This window comes from Plectrocnemia conspersa, unplaced genomic scaffold (assembly GCF_051122295.1).
Source record: "Plectrocnemia conspersa isolate PC_06_02 unplaced genomic scaffold, ASM5112229v1 ptg000002l, whole genome shotgun sequence".
In the NCBI taxonomy this organism is placed as follows: domain Eukaryota; kingdom Metazoa; phylum Arthropoda; class Insecta; order Trichoptera; family Polycentropodidae; genus Plectrocnemia; species Plectrocnemia conspersa.
In genome coordinates, this window is record NW_028277166.1 from 15,222,498 (window position 1) to 15,236,406 (window position 13,909).

At 27.5% G+C, this 13,909-nt stretch overlaps 1 protein-coding gene across 4 annotated transcripts in view; it reads right to left on the reverse strand.

Annotated features, from left to right (window-relative positions):
* LOC148237832 (uncharacterized) overlaps positions 1–13,909 on the reverse strand; it is a 444,404-nt gene that overhangs the window by 211,197 nt on the left and 219,298 nt on the right. The gene's annotated exons all lie outside the window — the stretch shown is intronic.

Below are 13,909 nucleotides of genomic sequence, written 5' to 3' on the forward strand. Positions count from 1 at the left end.
TCACAATGGAACGTAGTTTTCAGAGCTGTTGCTTGTGAACAACATATTTATGTTGCAAATGAAAGAAGTTTCTTTGTAAGTAAGACGTTAGAATAAATAAACATTGATGTGTGCTTTTGCTGTTATAACAAGAATGTAAATATTAAAAATATATTTTAGACTTTGTGTTAAATTAATCCTTATACGTTTATTCAATTATTTTAAATATCATTTCAATAAAATTATCAAATAAATTTTCAATAAGATGTTTTATTTCAATTGATTCTTCATTTAATTTAAATGGTCCTTTAAAATTGGCTAAATATTTACTTATCGATTAGGAAAAGCAATGTCTATTTATTTTATAGGTATTATTTTTATAGCTGTAAGCTGTTATATAATTATAAGAATAATTAGGTTCTTGAAAAATTCAATTTTAAATTATTTTTATTCAACATGATGATAAATAGAGTTTATGTGATTTAAAAATTGTTTAATTGTTTAAAAACATTTTGCTTGTTTTGTAAATATTTATGATACGAAAAAAGTTCTATTTAAAAAAAAATATTTTGACGTATTTCGAACGATTTAACCCTACACTTTTCACTAACCACGAAAACCACATATTAATAGTTAGTGTCTACAACTCAGAAAAGAATCAATATTTATTTTCGCTCATATGAGATATTAAATGAGCGCGTGCTGGCAATAAAACATATTTTCTGATGTCATTAGATTAGTTTGTATACCCAAGTATTATATTTTTATACACCTGCGTATGAACGATCATATGTGCATGTTTGCCGATTAATCCTGAGTGATCCTTGGCGAAAACGTTACAAAGCATCACCGGTACGCGTTCAACCTTTGCCACTTCACAACACCCCAAAACCCACCCTCGAAACCTCATACCAATAAGGGTCCCAACACTCACCCCAGAACCGCAAAACCTACCCCTTGGCCCCCGTTTTGACCCGCACGCCGTATTAAATGCTTAAACGCAACGGTTCAATTCGATAACAGTCAAACTCTTGGCGTGCCTTCATAGAGTTCAAAATATTATATAATTTATATAAAATAGCTTTTAATTCACAATATATTTACACAAAGATTCATCTGTGATTAACTTATTTGTGATGCTGTTTATATTTTGTTTTAAAAAAGGGCAATTATGCCTGGGCGTTTGTTTGCTGGCGAAATTGCCGGTTGAAATTACACAAAGGTTTTGTAAATACCATGCGATTTAAGGACTTAAAAGTATACTATTTAAACGAATGATACTCTTAACACAAGTAAAATTTATGTATTGCTTTAATGAATTATTAATAATTAAAAACATTAAAAAATATTAATTTTGTTTATTGTTGTACAAATGTGTTTTTTATAAACAGCTGTTTACGCTTTAATTGGGAGAATTCTTTGGTTGTAATGAATAAACTTTGTGTTTTTGATAGAAATGTGACAGATGCCACAAAATGTTAGCGTCAGAGCTTACATTGTAATTGCAATATGTATTTAAAATGTCAGTGTCAATTTCTAATCCCGCTATTTGCAAGCTTCGTTAAATGATCGGTTTTGAAAAACTGCTTCTGAAGCTAATCTCTAATGGCAATATAAACGAGCAAAATGTAAGAAAATGCTGCAGTAAATTTAAAGCAGAAGGAAATGACGTTCGCAATGATAAGATAAATGGAAGATCAGTTGTTGTCACTAGTGAACTTATTTAATGATTGTATACACAATTATTAAATAAAATGCATAGGGTTTAAATGTCAAATATTACTTATAAGGTGAAACATATTTTTTTGGATTGTCTAAATCTAAATAAACTGAGTCCAACCTTTTAGATCTTCTGGGCCACATTGCCTGAAAAAAATCGTCAAGAGCCGCATGTAAAATTCAATATTTATATTATCAATGCGTCTATTGCGACTTTACTTTTTACACACTATAGATAATACCATATTATTTCTTATGCGAGCACTGAGCTTAGTTTTTGATATTAGTGCAGAAATATATTATTTAATAAGAAAAGTGGCACCTCTTAGTGATTTTGATAATTATTGTTAAAAAATGAGTAATTATTTTTATGGCTTTGTTTTAAATGACTTGTAGTTTAGAAATAATAATAATACAACTAATAATCTAAAAGCGAAAAAAGCATATTTACAGAGTTTTTAAAGCGTTTTAAAATATACTCATGGGAAATTACTCATTTTGTGTCGAGTTTGAATCTCGGTAAATTTTCCATTTCTATTAGAGTAAGTATTATTACAGTAATACTATAAAGATTTTAGAGTTACATTTTAAAATTATATTTTAGGTATGTTATACTTTGGCGTTAAAAATATTATAAAAAAATAATAATTCACCCTGCTCGTTATTTATAACATAATGTATGGCCTCATATATTATTATTATTTCATTAATTTATTAAACTAATAGCTTATTGTATAATACAATAAAAAAAATAAACTATTAAAATTAAGGTAGCACTATTACATTATTATAAAAGTGTTACATTATATTTTTTTATGCGGAGCTACTAAAAGTTACTACAGCAGTATTAATAAAAAAATAAGAATAGAAGTGTAAGAATCATAAATGAGAAATTAATGTGTAATAATCAGCACGATAGGCAAGTGTTAAGCTAAGTCGCTGACTATTGACCTGAAAGATCGGGGTTCAAATCCCACGTGGACCTTGGTGTTTTTTTAATTTTACCCTCTCTGTGAGATTTGAATTTATGAATATTATATAATTCTAACTCTAATCAAACATCACAGATTAAGTTGACCTATATTTTTTTATTCTTATGGATGAATATCGTAGCGTATTAATTAAAATTGAGCTGGATCGTACATATTAAGTATTAAAAAGTTATTTAATATTAATCAACTTTAGCTCAAAGAGAATATATTACATTTATTAAAATATTGATTACGAGTGTCTAAGTTTTTATGTACAAGCTAGAAAGTATTTTATAAAAAATGAAACAAAAAAAAGTAAGATTTACGGAAGATAAAAATAAGAAAGAAATATTGTACAAGGGTATTGTGTTTTATAATAAATTGTCAATTGCAATGAAACATACAAAAAAAATCATAAAATACAAGCGAGCAATATTTTTGTGCAAAATAAAAACCATTAATTGTATATGATATGATGGTTTTTAATGCATAATAAAAAGTAATAGTTTTATAACTAGACTAAAAATGAATATTCATTTTAATACTAATGTTACATAAACAATACAAATCAAAGTGCCTAAGTTTCGAATTAAATTATCATGGGCAATCTAAAATAGAATCCATCTTCAAATTGAGAGGTAAATTATTTACGATAAATTGATAGTTTCTAAAGACTTTTAGAGTAACTTACGTATATCGCAAAGGGACAGGGACAACATTGAAAGGTTTATGTATACCGGTAACGTCGCAAGAACAAGAGGAAAAAAGAGATTTTTCTCGATTTTTCGATTGCTCACCTAAATAAAAGACCTTTTTTCGCTCCCAGCGTTTTTTGAGAATAAATTCTCTCAAACTAAAGGCATACTTTCTGACCTATCTTTGGCCCGACGAATGAGTGCGACAACGGGTTTTGCATAATAAAGCATAAATCTCGCTCGGCATGGGTGGTAGAAAGTTTTTTCTACTCTCTTCGCTGTTGAAATATGTATTTTTACATATTTTTTAACGATTCTCTTCCGACTAAGAGGGGATTTATTGCTAGAGACCCCCATCGTGCGTGCTATTAAGCCAACGTATGTTGGGAATATCGCGCTAATTCCCGTTTGTTTGGCGGCAGACGTAAAGATTAAATTGTCTGAGGCTACGTATATTTTATGTATGAAAAATAATAACCATAATATATTAAACATAATGTTATGTATCGTTCATTTATGACATGGCAATTTTTGGGCGTTAGCGATTAGTTATATGTATATCTGCGGTTCTAAAAATATATTTTTTAGTATAGCATTCTATAATAAGCTAGCATAGACATCTATTCCTTATCAACTATTATATATAGCATAGAAAATAAAATACTAATATATTTTAGCAGATTTGTGAATGAACTAAATATATTACAGTACTTTGTTTCAAATATATAAAAAATGGCATTTTAAAGACATGTCGTACTAAGAAAGATATTTAATCAGTACCAGTACATAGCCTAAATCTATTCAGTTACTAAGCTGATATTAGGACTAAAAATCAATAAAAATAGCAATGAAAATATATTACAATATACATATAAAATGGAATTTATAAATAAATGTTGGTGTTTTAATTTTAAATAGATGTATAATATGAATCTATATATTTCAACTAAATTTAAATATAATAAGTATGTTTAATAGATATTTGTTTACAATTTTATTTTAATATATGTACATATATTATATATGTATAACATTTTTTTTTATTGCATATTATATAGAAATTTAAGCGTTTATGGTACGAGTCATTTTACTTAAACATGGAATAGTTATAATATAGAGAGATTTGCGCTATGATAAATAAATTTTTAGTGGTTTTTAAGCGTTCCTTTTATTAAAGAGTTTGCCGTTTATTTTTTTCGTCGGCAACTAAAGGCTCTGTATTTAGGTATTTGAATTACTTGGAAATGAAAGCATAACAATATACGTGATGTGGAATTTTAATTACCGGATTATGCAAACCACAATTCATGCAACACAAAAAATATTTTATATTATTCAAAGTTATTTCTATTACCATACACCTGCATATATCAATATTCTAAAAGTTTTTGGTAAAAATCGGCAAAAGCTTTCGAAGATACTGCTTACATTATATATAATATCTTTTACGCCCGGAAATTGTTTCTCTTTGAGAACAGTTTTACAATATATTTAAGTAAGTTTAGTATCTCTTTGTTCGAACAGTTTTTTTGTGAGCCAACAATAATGTATTTTAGATAATAAATATTTTTATTTTTTTATTCAAAAATAATTTAAATATAGAAATGCCATAATAATAAAAAAGTTTGAAGAATTGTTTAAAATAAATATGAAGTGTATGTAAATTTATTTCGTAGTTAAAAATTCATAAGAATAAACTTTAAGCGATATGGTAAAAAACCACTATTATATATTAAGTGTCAGTAAGAAGTTATTATAAAATATTTATTTAAATGAGCGAATATTAGTTAGAATAATCTATAATATTTATTTATAGTGTAAAATAATTTAAAATTAAGTTTTACTTGTTGTTTGGCGATCCCCTCATATGAAAGTCACATTAAATATATAAATAAAATAACTGGAAAAATTAATCAACAACGAGGCAATCTATGAATATTTTTACCTTCCAGAGAATACTCACTTTGTAAGGTAAAAAAGATAATAAGAATTCCTTAACCATTCTCATTTTTCAAGAAAGTCGGAAAAATAGTTATAAAAATGCCAATGAAATTTATTGTTTTTAAATGCACCTCTTCAGATTGTAAAACAATTTAATAAATTCTCAATGAAACAAGTTAAGTATATGAATGAATGCCATGAAAACACCATGATATGACCTAATAAGCAGCAATATGATAAAAGAATTGCCGATGAAATTCGTCAGATTAATCCCATTCAACTCAGTAATTAAATTTAACTATTTTCTAAACCAATGAAAAGTTGCTCACATTAAAATTTTACTGAAAGCAGGATAAGAACCAGACGACGTTGCCACATACAGATATTATCAGTTATGGCTGAAATATTTTTTTTAATATAAAAAGAAATAAACCGGTAATAGAGAAACTTAATTTATCATCAAATCATCTATTTGACTTTAAAAATAAACACTACAATAAAGCAAATGTATAGGCTAGAAAAATAAATCTAATAAGACTTTGAAAATAAAAAATACAGCTCAGCCATATTCTTAGATATAACCCAAAGTTTTAACAAAGGGTGGCACCCTGAATTACTCTACAAAACTCAAAAAATGTTTCTACGTAAATTAACCATTTGCCGTTTTAGTGAAAATATTATAATTTTTTATATCAACAGTCGTATCTCAAAATATATATTTTATATGTATAGCAATAATATATTCTAAGTATTTTAGTATATAGAATTCAATTTGATCCAGAACACTTTAAAATAAATTTTTCCCAAACTCTCATGACTATATTTATAGCTTGGTATAATTTAAAAATATAAATTGATAAAAGAAGATTTATTTTCTAATGTTATAAATTGGTCTGTAGAAATAAAACTTAATCTACAAATGTATTGATTTCTTAATCTATAAATGTATTGGGGTATAAGAACTATGATTTTTTTCATTTATGTACACAACTATTTGCTTCTCTCTATAAATAAGAAACCTTCAAAATCTGATCGCAGACTGAGAGGTCGTAAACGTTCCGAATGATATTTCGACTACTCGGTATTGAAACGATACTCGGTTGTTTACGACGTTTTTATTGTTTTTCTTTTTTTTTTCATGAATATTTTTACATATTATTTGTGTGGACATATTTCATAAAAAAATGTCAAGAACCCAAAAAATAATATTTCTTTATGTAAAAACGTGCGTTTCGTTGATAAATAGATATGGCCGTTTCGGCGAGCGTAAAGTGTTATGTTCGCACATTATCAACGACATCGTTGAATTTTTCACATAAAAAATTATATATAATGCAAGTACCTTTTCTGTAAAAAATTTAACGAAGAGTATATCAAGTTTACATAAGTATACAGCCAAATTAACTGAAGTACGTCATCAATTAATATTCGACCTAGTGACTAATCGCTGTATATTGTATACAAGCAGTGCTTTAAATACTGGTTTCCTAACAAATAATTTTTAGTTATTCGAGACACTATTTTTATATTTAATGCATGCATGTATTTTAATAATATATACTTATATGTGTATTTACTTAGCTTACAAACAGTAAATGGCTATGTTAACCATTTTAAGATTGTAATTATAATTTCTATTGATAATAAAAAATCTATGTAGACAATGTGTTGTGTATTATTTTAAAAATTAAATAACAAACGTGATATATTATTATAAATAGGAAAATATTAAACAAGTATAATTTTTTTTGTTTAGGTATTGTCAGTTTAAAATATGTATATATTTTTTCTAATATCCAATTTCAGTAATGGATCCGAAATGACCGAATGTTTTCAAAGAGTGTGTGCGATATCACGGCACAGAGTCACGTCACTCACGGTGATTGATTTATCTACTGTGCGATTCCATGTGCGGATGTTTTGAATGCTGATTTTTTCGCGTAAATCATATCAAAATTCGAATACACGTGAAATATTTAATATGAAATGTGAAATACTCAGACTTAGAGAAGACGTAATCGATGGTAGCATCATAACGTAGTTATATGAACTAGACATGGAACGTCGTTGTGCATAGAATAAGACAAAAAGACATTTCAAAATGTACTATAGATTTATTATACATATTTGCATTAGCGAAATGTTAAAATTTAATATGAATAATGTCGAGTCTTGCAAGAACGGTCGATGAAGCTTTGAACACAGCCTCGGGGTTCAAAGGTAAATATACTGTACATGCATATTTATTGTATATAGTATGTATAGTGGATACGTAAATATGACTTTTATTCTGTCTACCTTAGAAAACCGCATATTCATTATGAGTTGTTTTATGCTCAAAGTTTCAGACCGCATCCTGTTATAAAAAATCTCTTTATTGCACTCCATTACCAAACTTGATTTTTAGTAAAATAAACTTTTTTGTGTAAGTAATATCGTCGACCGTTAGGGACCGCTTTCTATATAAATATATGTAATTATATATAGTATATATTATACAATTAGCTATTAATTAAAAAAATAATAGAATAAATAAACAAAGCCTTCAACGTAGCTTTAAAAATTTTAAAGTTTAAAATTAAATATATTTACATCATGTATGGTGAGTTCTGGCTACTTGAAATTTAAACAGCTTTTTACGCGTAGAATTTCTAGGGCAATGATTTTTTAGAGCTGAATAAATACCCTATAGCGTAACAAATCGTATAATGTAGAATAAAAATTAAATCTAATGACATCTAAATGTTATGGTAAAGTCAAAATAAATTATTGCTTGCATAACAACTCTAACAACCTTATGGTGAGAATCTTGAGAAAGTAAGTAATTTGCAGACAGAATATTATAATAGCACATCATAGTTTATCTTAACCAGCAGATCCCTGTGCGTCGTCCATGTTTTCTTATTTGCCTGCGACTCGCTATTTGCGGCGCTACGTGCCATAACATATATATTTGTATCTGAAAGCCTTCTTCGGGCTTCGCCGAATATTTTCATATTTTATTAATCTTATAAACCGCACTTTTTTATAATCCAGCTTATAAAAAGCCTTCACGCTTTAATCGTTCTATGAAGTGTGATAATTTTATTATTACTTTAATACGATAAAAATAGATACCAAGTCTGATAAAAATAGTATGCTACGTTTAATATATTTTTATCAGAATATAGCTTTAATTTTATATTTTTCAGGAGACTTTTTATTATTCCCTTTACCTGACACCCGGAGATCCTTTTACCGCTTCGCCACTCGCATTCATCCCACGTGTGTGTACGTATACGGGTATATTACGCCTCCTTTCATGCAAATGTGATTCCTTCGCTTTATTTTCTCGAATTAATTGAGTGTAAGATATTGGAAAGGATATTTATCCCTCTCAATATCTTACGCTCAATTAACGGCACTCGTCGACTTACACGCCCCATCTCAAAACTTTCGATATATTATTATATAATATATATGCGAAACGTCTCAACTTAACCGTTTAACGTTTAATGCGCTCCAGTTTTGATAATTATCAAAATTAATTAACTACCAATTCAACAATAGAGCCAAATTTCATTCGGTTTGGTGTTGATTGACTTAAAAGAGATAAGCGTATTGTATTAACTTAAATAAATATAACACTAAAAGAGCATTTTAATTGATTCGATACCTCTCAACTTTTTTATAAAATGATGAGGAAGAAAAAATTAATTAATTATGTATAAATGCCTTTATTTATCTGCTAATTTTATAATAATAAAGATCACTTTACATAAAGGAAAAATATTAGTCAACGTCGTTGTGACGTATTTTATGATTACTATTTTAGAGATGTGAGTTTTTCGTAGCATTTTATGTTACTAGAAAAATGGAAGCTTTTTATTGGATTGTTTTTAAATATAATTTATATTAGTTTAAAGGCAGACAAGTCATTAAAATGTTACTTATTTTAGTGCTAGCACTGTCCAAAATAAAAACACCATACAAATATGTATATTAGTGAAATCAAAGAAAATGAACAGATGTTCGTTTTCAGCATTTTTTTATTATTATAAGCCGTACCTTGTTTTGAAATATCTAATACCAAGATTTGGTTTATTTTAACACTATTAACGTTATTCTCCAACAGTTTGGTTTTTATAAAACACGGCTTGTCAGTTTCTGAATATAATTATTTCTCCATTTGTTAAAGCTCGTAAGCGTATTTAAAATCACGCTCGTGTTTAATGCTGGCGTTTCAAAATTAAAATGTGAACTAAGAAAATTCACAAACGTCTTAAAGGTACACAAGCAATGTGTATGAATACACATGAGCAGCATACGTATGAATCTAAGCATCAAAGTGAATTTCGGCATTAGTTTACCTTTGACATGCAAATACAGGAGCGAACGTAGACGAACATACTTTTATACAGACACGATGCACTGCTCCTCGCGCTTTATTTTTTTTTTGTTATTGTTGTATTCTGACATCCTGGCCACAATAATTTATATTTAGAAAATAATTTAACAAATTAAATATTATTAATTCAATCACAACTTCACAGATCCTAAATAATATCGTGCAAATTAAAAACCAAAACATTTTTTTACAGAACAACAATAATACTTTTTTAGTAAAATAAACTATTTGGTGGGATTTGTTCTACCGGTTAAACGTCTAAATAACTGCTAGATGCACAATTTTATTGCATAAATATAAAGTATATTGTAAGTATTATGCGGCGAAGTTATATTAGTGGTCATGTTATAAAAGTGGTATCTCTCTGGTCTCTGGTTCTTTAGGGTCGCTCTTCAAATTTTTTAATATTCTGAAATAACGATTACAGTCGTATTTTGTATGGCACTAAACCTTGTTAGATTGTAATTTCTTAAAAGGCAATTATAAATGTATAATTTTTGACGCGCATTGTCGGTCCTAAAATGATTCTAAGACTTTTTTTTTACTGTTTTTTTTTTAAATATAAAATACTTTTTGTTAAAAATATCTTTAAAATTGTATTAATGTTCTTTCTAAATATATATGAACATATGATTTCAATAAATTAAGTAAATTAATGTTTATTTTTACTACTTTATAAAAAATGTTTATTTTTATTACATGTTTTTTAAATGCTCTTTAAATTAATAAATAAAATATAGTGTCACGTTTATTGAAGTAAGCTCGGCAAACATAAACTGTTTAGGTTAGTGTATATTAAATTAGTCTAACCCATATCTCTCGGAGCTCATTCCTTGACGCATGCTTGATATGTGGCTATCATTGTCCTTTCACACAAGTGTGTTAAAGCTATTAAACATACCGATATAAACTATAACTTTAATGATTCGTAAACTAAAACTGATTGGCGCACTCTTAATTGGTTAGACCATAGGTCAGCAAACATACGGCCCGTGGGCTCAATCCGGCCCGCTAACTATTAAAATCCAGCCCTTGAACTTGGAATAAATTTAAGATAACTTTAAATTTCAAAATATGGGCTTTAACGAAATGGCCAACTATTGATTTGAATAATTGCGAGATATGACCATATGTTGTGCTTCTATTGCTTATAATTTCAATGTTACAGAATCTTAAGTGCCCCGTATAACGCTTAGGCATTGTCTTGTCATAGCCAAAGCCAGAAAGGATAATACTTTAAATGTCAAGCTTTCAAAGAATGTAAATTATTTTTTTATGTTAAAGAGTGTAAATTATTTCAGTACCATACTAAGCACTCTAAACGATATATAAAATTGTATGAAAGTAATGATAAAAATTTAAAAAGTTTTAAATATTTTTTTTTAATACAACTTTTTATTTTTGCGAAAATAAAATTAGGAAAATAAACTGTAAACAAAGTCAGTTCATGAGCAAGTCAATCAATATCTAAAATAAAGCTTTTTACAAACGGTGAATTATTAAAATCTATGATTGTTACAGCGTTATTTCGATCGGTCCTTAAACTTTCGGTGAGAACAGTGTTGAGCACATTGTGAGTAACATCAATAGCCAATTAAATTTTCGAAAGATTTTTTCTGGTTTAATCCAGTTTGCTATCCCTTTTTTATTCTTGGTTTTGTCAAAGTGCGCTTTGTCAAATTATAATTAGTATACTTTGCAAAATAGAGAATATTCTGTATAATCAAAGTGTAAGGTCAAAATAGTAACAGAAAAAAACATTTTTCATAGCTTATGCAAACAGTTAGTTACTAAGTAAGTTAATGATTTGCAACACATAAAATTGCAAATGGAATTAATAAAGTTATGAAAACTTTGTAATAACGGCGCCTATGTAAGGAAGCCAAGGTTCCCTAGGGTGCAGCGGTGTACACTTTATGAACCACTGGTTTTACAAATACTGCTTAGTTGCTGCTGTTTATTAAAGGATTCAATGCTTTATTTCAATTGGCTTTGAATAAGCCACAATAAATAGTTTGCTTGTATGAACTATATGCAATAATATTTTTAATAAAGTTATATATTGCAGTAAAACTACGTCTTATTTTTGATATAAAATAAAATCTCTTTACAAAAAAATTGACCAAACCCTGTTTCGACTTTTCGTTATGGCGACCCTTTTAATTTTAATCTTAGTTGTTTAAAATACATTTATTGTTGACAATATGAAATTTAATAAATACGTGCATAGTTTTAAGTCATGTCTCAATATTGCGGTTAGGCTACAGAGACAGGCTTTGCGCTGGTGGAGCTTTTATTACGGCGCCTACTCTTGAGCCTTAAGTTCCGATCGTCTCGACTGAAACCAAAGCACCAAAGTTTTAATGAGCAATTCATTTTACGAGACTGACACGCTTTATCTTCATCTCGCTTCCGTGGGAGTTTCGTATTTTTTCCCTGCTAACCGGGTATACATAAGTCTTATCACACCCCTGTGAGTCTTTGGCGGTTGGTTGCGAGCGAATTATTATGAAGAATTATTGAAGACGGCTTTCGTGACAACAATCTTATCTTGCGAATGCAACATTATGGATATTCAATACGGAGGAAAATAAAACTTGAATAATGTGAATTTTTATGGGTGAGAACTCCATAAATAATATCTCTACATACAATATTTTACTTTAATATTACGCGTAAAGCCTAATTTTTTAGTCCTTCTCACCGTAGATCGTCCTTTAGCTATATATATATCTTAAATTTTCTTTTACAACTAAGTAATTCTTAAGTTCTGTTTTTTCAAAGATATGAAGTACTATTTAAAAAAGTAGAGTATGTATGTATATAATTCTCGTTAATTTGCATATATTATACAAGGTATTTAGATAATTTTTCTAAATAACAATATAAAAACACCACCTTTTTATCTATCCTTATTTGTATATGTTCACGTAAAAACAGCATACGTATCCAAGGTGTAGCAGTTTATTTTGTGTCTGTCACCTATCAGGGATTTCGTTTTCTTTTTATTCATAATCCTTCTTGTTTTTGACGTACACTAAGTTAGTGATCATCAATCTTATACATTATTTTAATTATGAAAGCAAAGATATTTTATAAACACATTTCCATCACACAGTAAAAAAACATTTAAACTTGGTTCATTCTTAACAGGATTATAGAAATTAAATATACAGAATTACAATTTCAATCTGATTTTTCTATTTTGACTATAATTTAACAATATATTATTGATGTGTATTTTAGCGTTTATTGGCAGTTTTTGAGTTGCTGAATAAAAGCTGACTTTCCTACCCCTTATTTTTATATAAAGCGTTTTTAGTACATTAAAATATAAGAACCCCAAAAAAAGTATATTCTTAAAAGTTCAATTAAGTGGGAAAAAATAAAACTCATAGGGAATTTTTAGAGGACATCTTGATAAATAACTCTTATTTTTTATATAAATTGAATGGTTTACAAAACTATTTTTAATATTACCAATTACTTAAAAAGATTAATATATTAGAAGCTCTGTAAGAGAAAAGCGGCAAATCTGGTGCGAGAATTACGTGCTAATATTAAATTACACATAAACATTACACAATGAAGAAATTACACATAAAAAGAATTACACACGTAAAAAAACATACGTGATAAAGTAAAAAATAAATTTAAATTATAAAAAAATAATTTCTATATTAAACATTTACTTCATAAATAGTATAAAGTGTTTAATAAAGTTGTAAATTATTAATTTTATTGTATATTATTTTGTAATATTATTTTATATTTAAAATAACTTTTTAACACAAATATAATATTTATGAAAAAATACACATTTTTGGCTTTGCTTTAGATACTTTATAATGATACCGATAGGGTAAAATATAAAATTTAAAAATGTGAAATTACTGCAGTGTAAAACTAATAGTTTGTTTAATTTTTTTTTTGTGTATTTTATTTTATGTGTAATTTTATATTGTGTATAATATCTTACTAGTGTATTTTTTACTGTGTAATTTATCATAAAACCATGACGATATAAAAACAAATTAGGCTCATTAAATAAATTTAAGTGCCTATCTGAAAAAATCAATAAACGTTTTAAATGTATTTTAATTCAATCTCAAAATGATATGAGCTATAAAATAGTTTAGTATCGTAAGACTAAATAGGACATATAATAACTTCTTTTTAATTTTTAAGCTAACAAGCGACATAAAATATCACTTGTG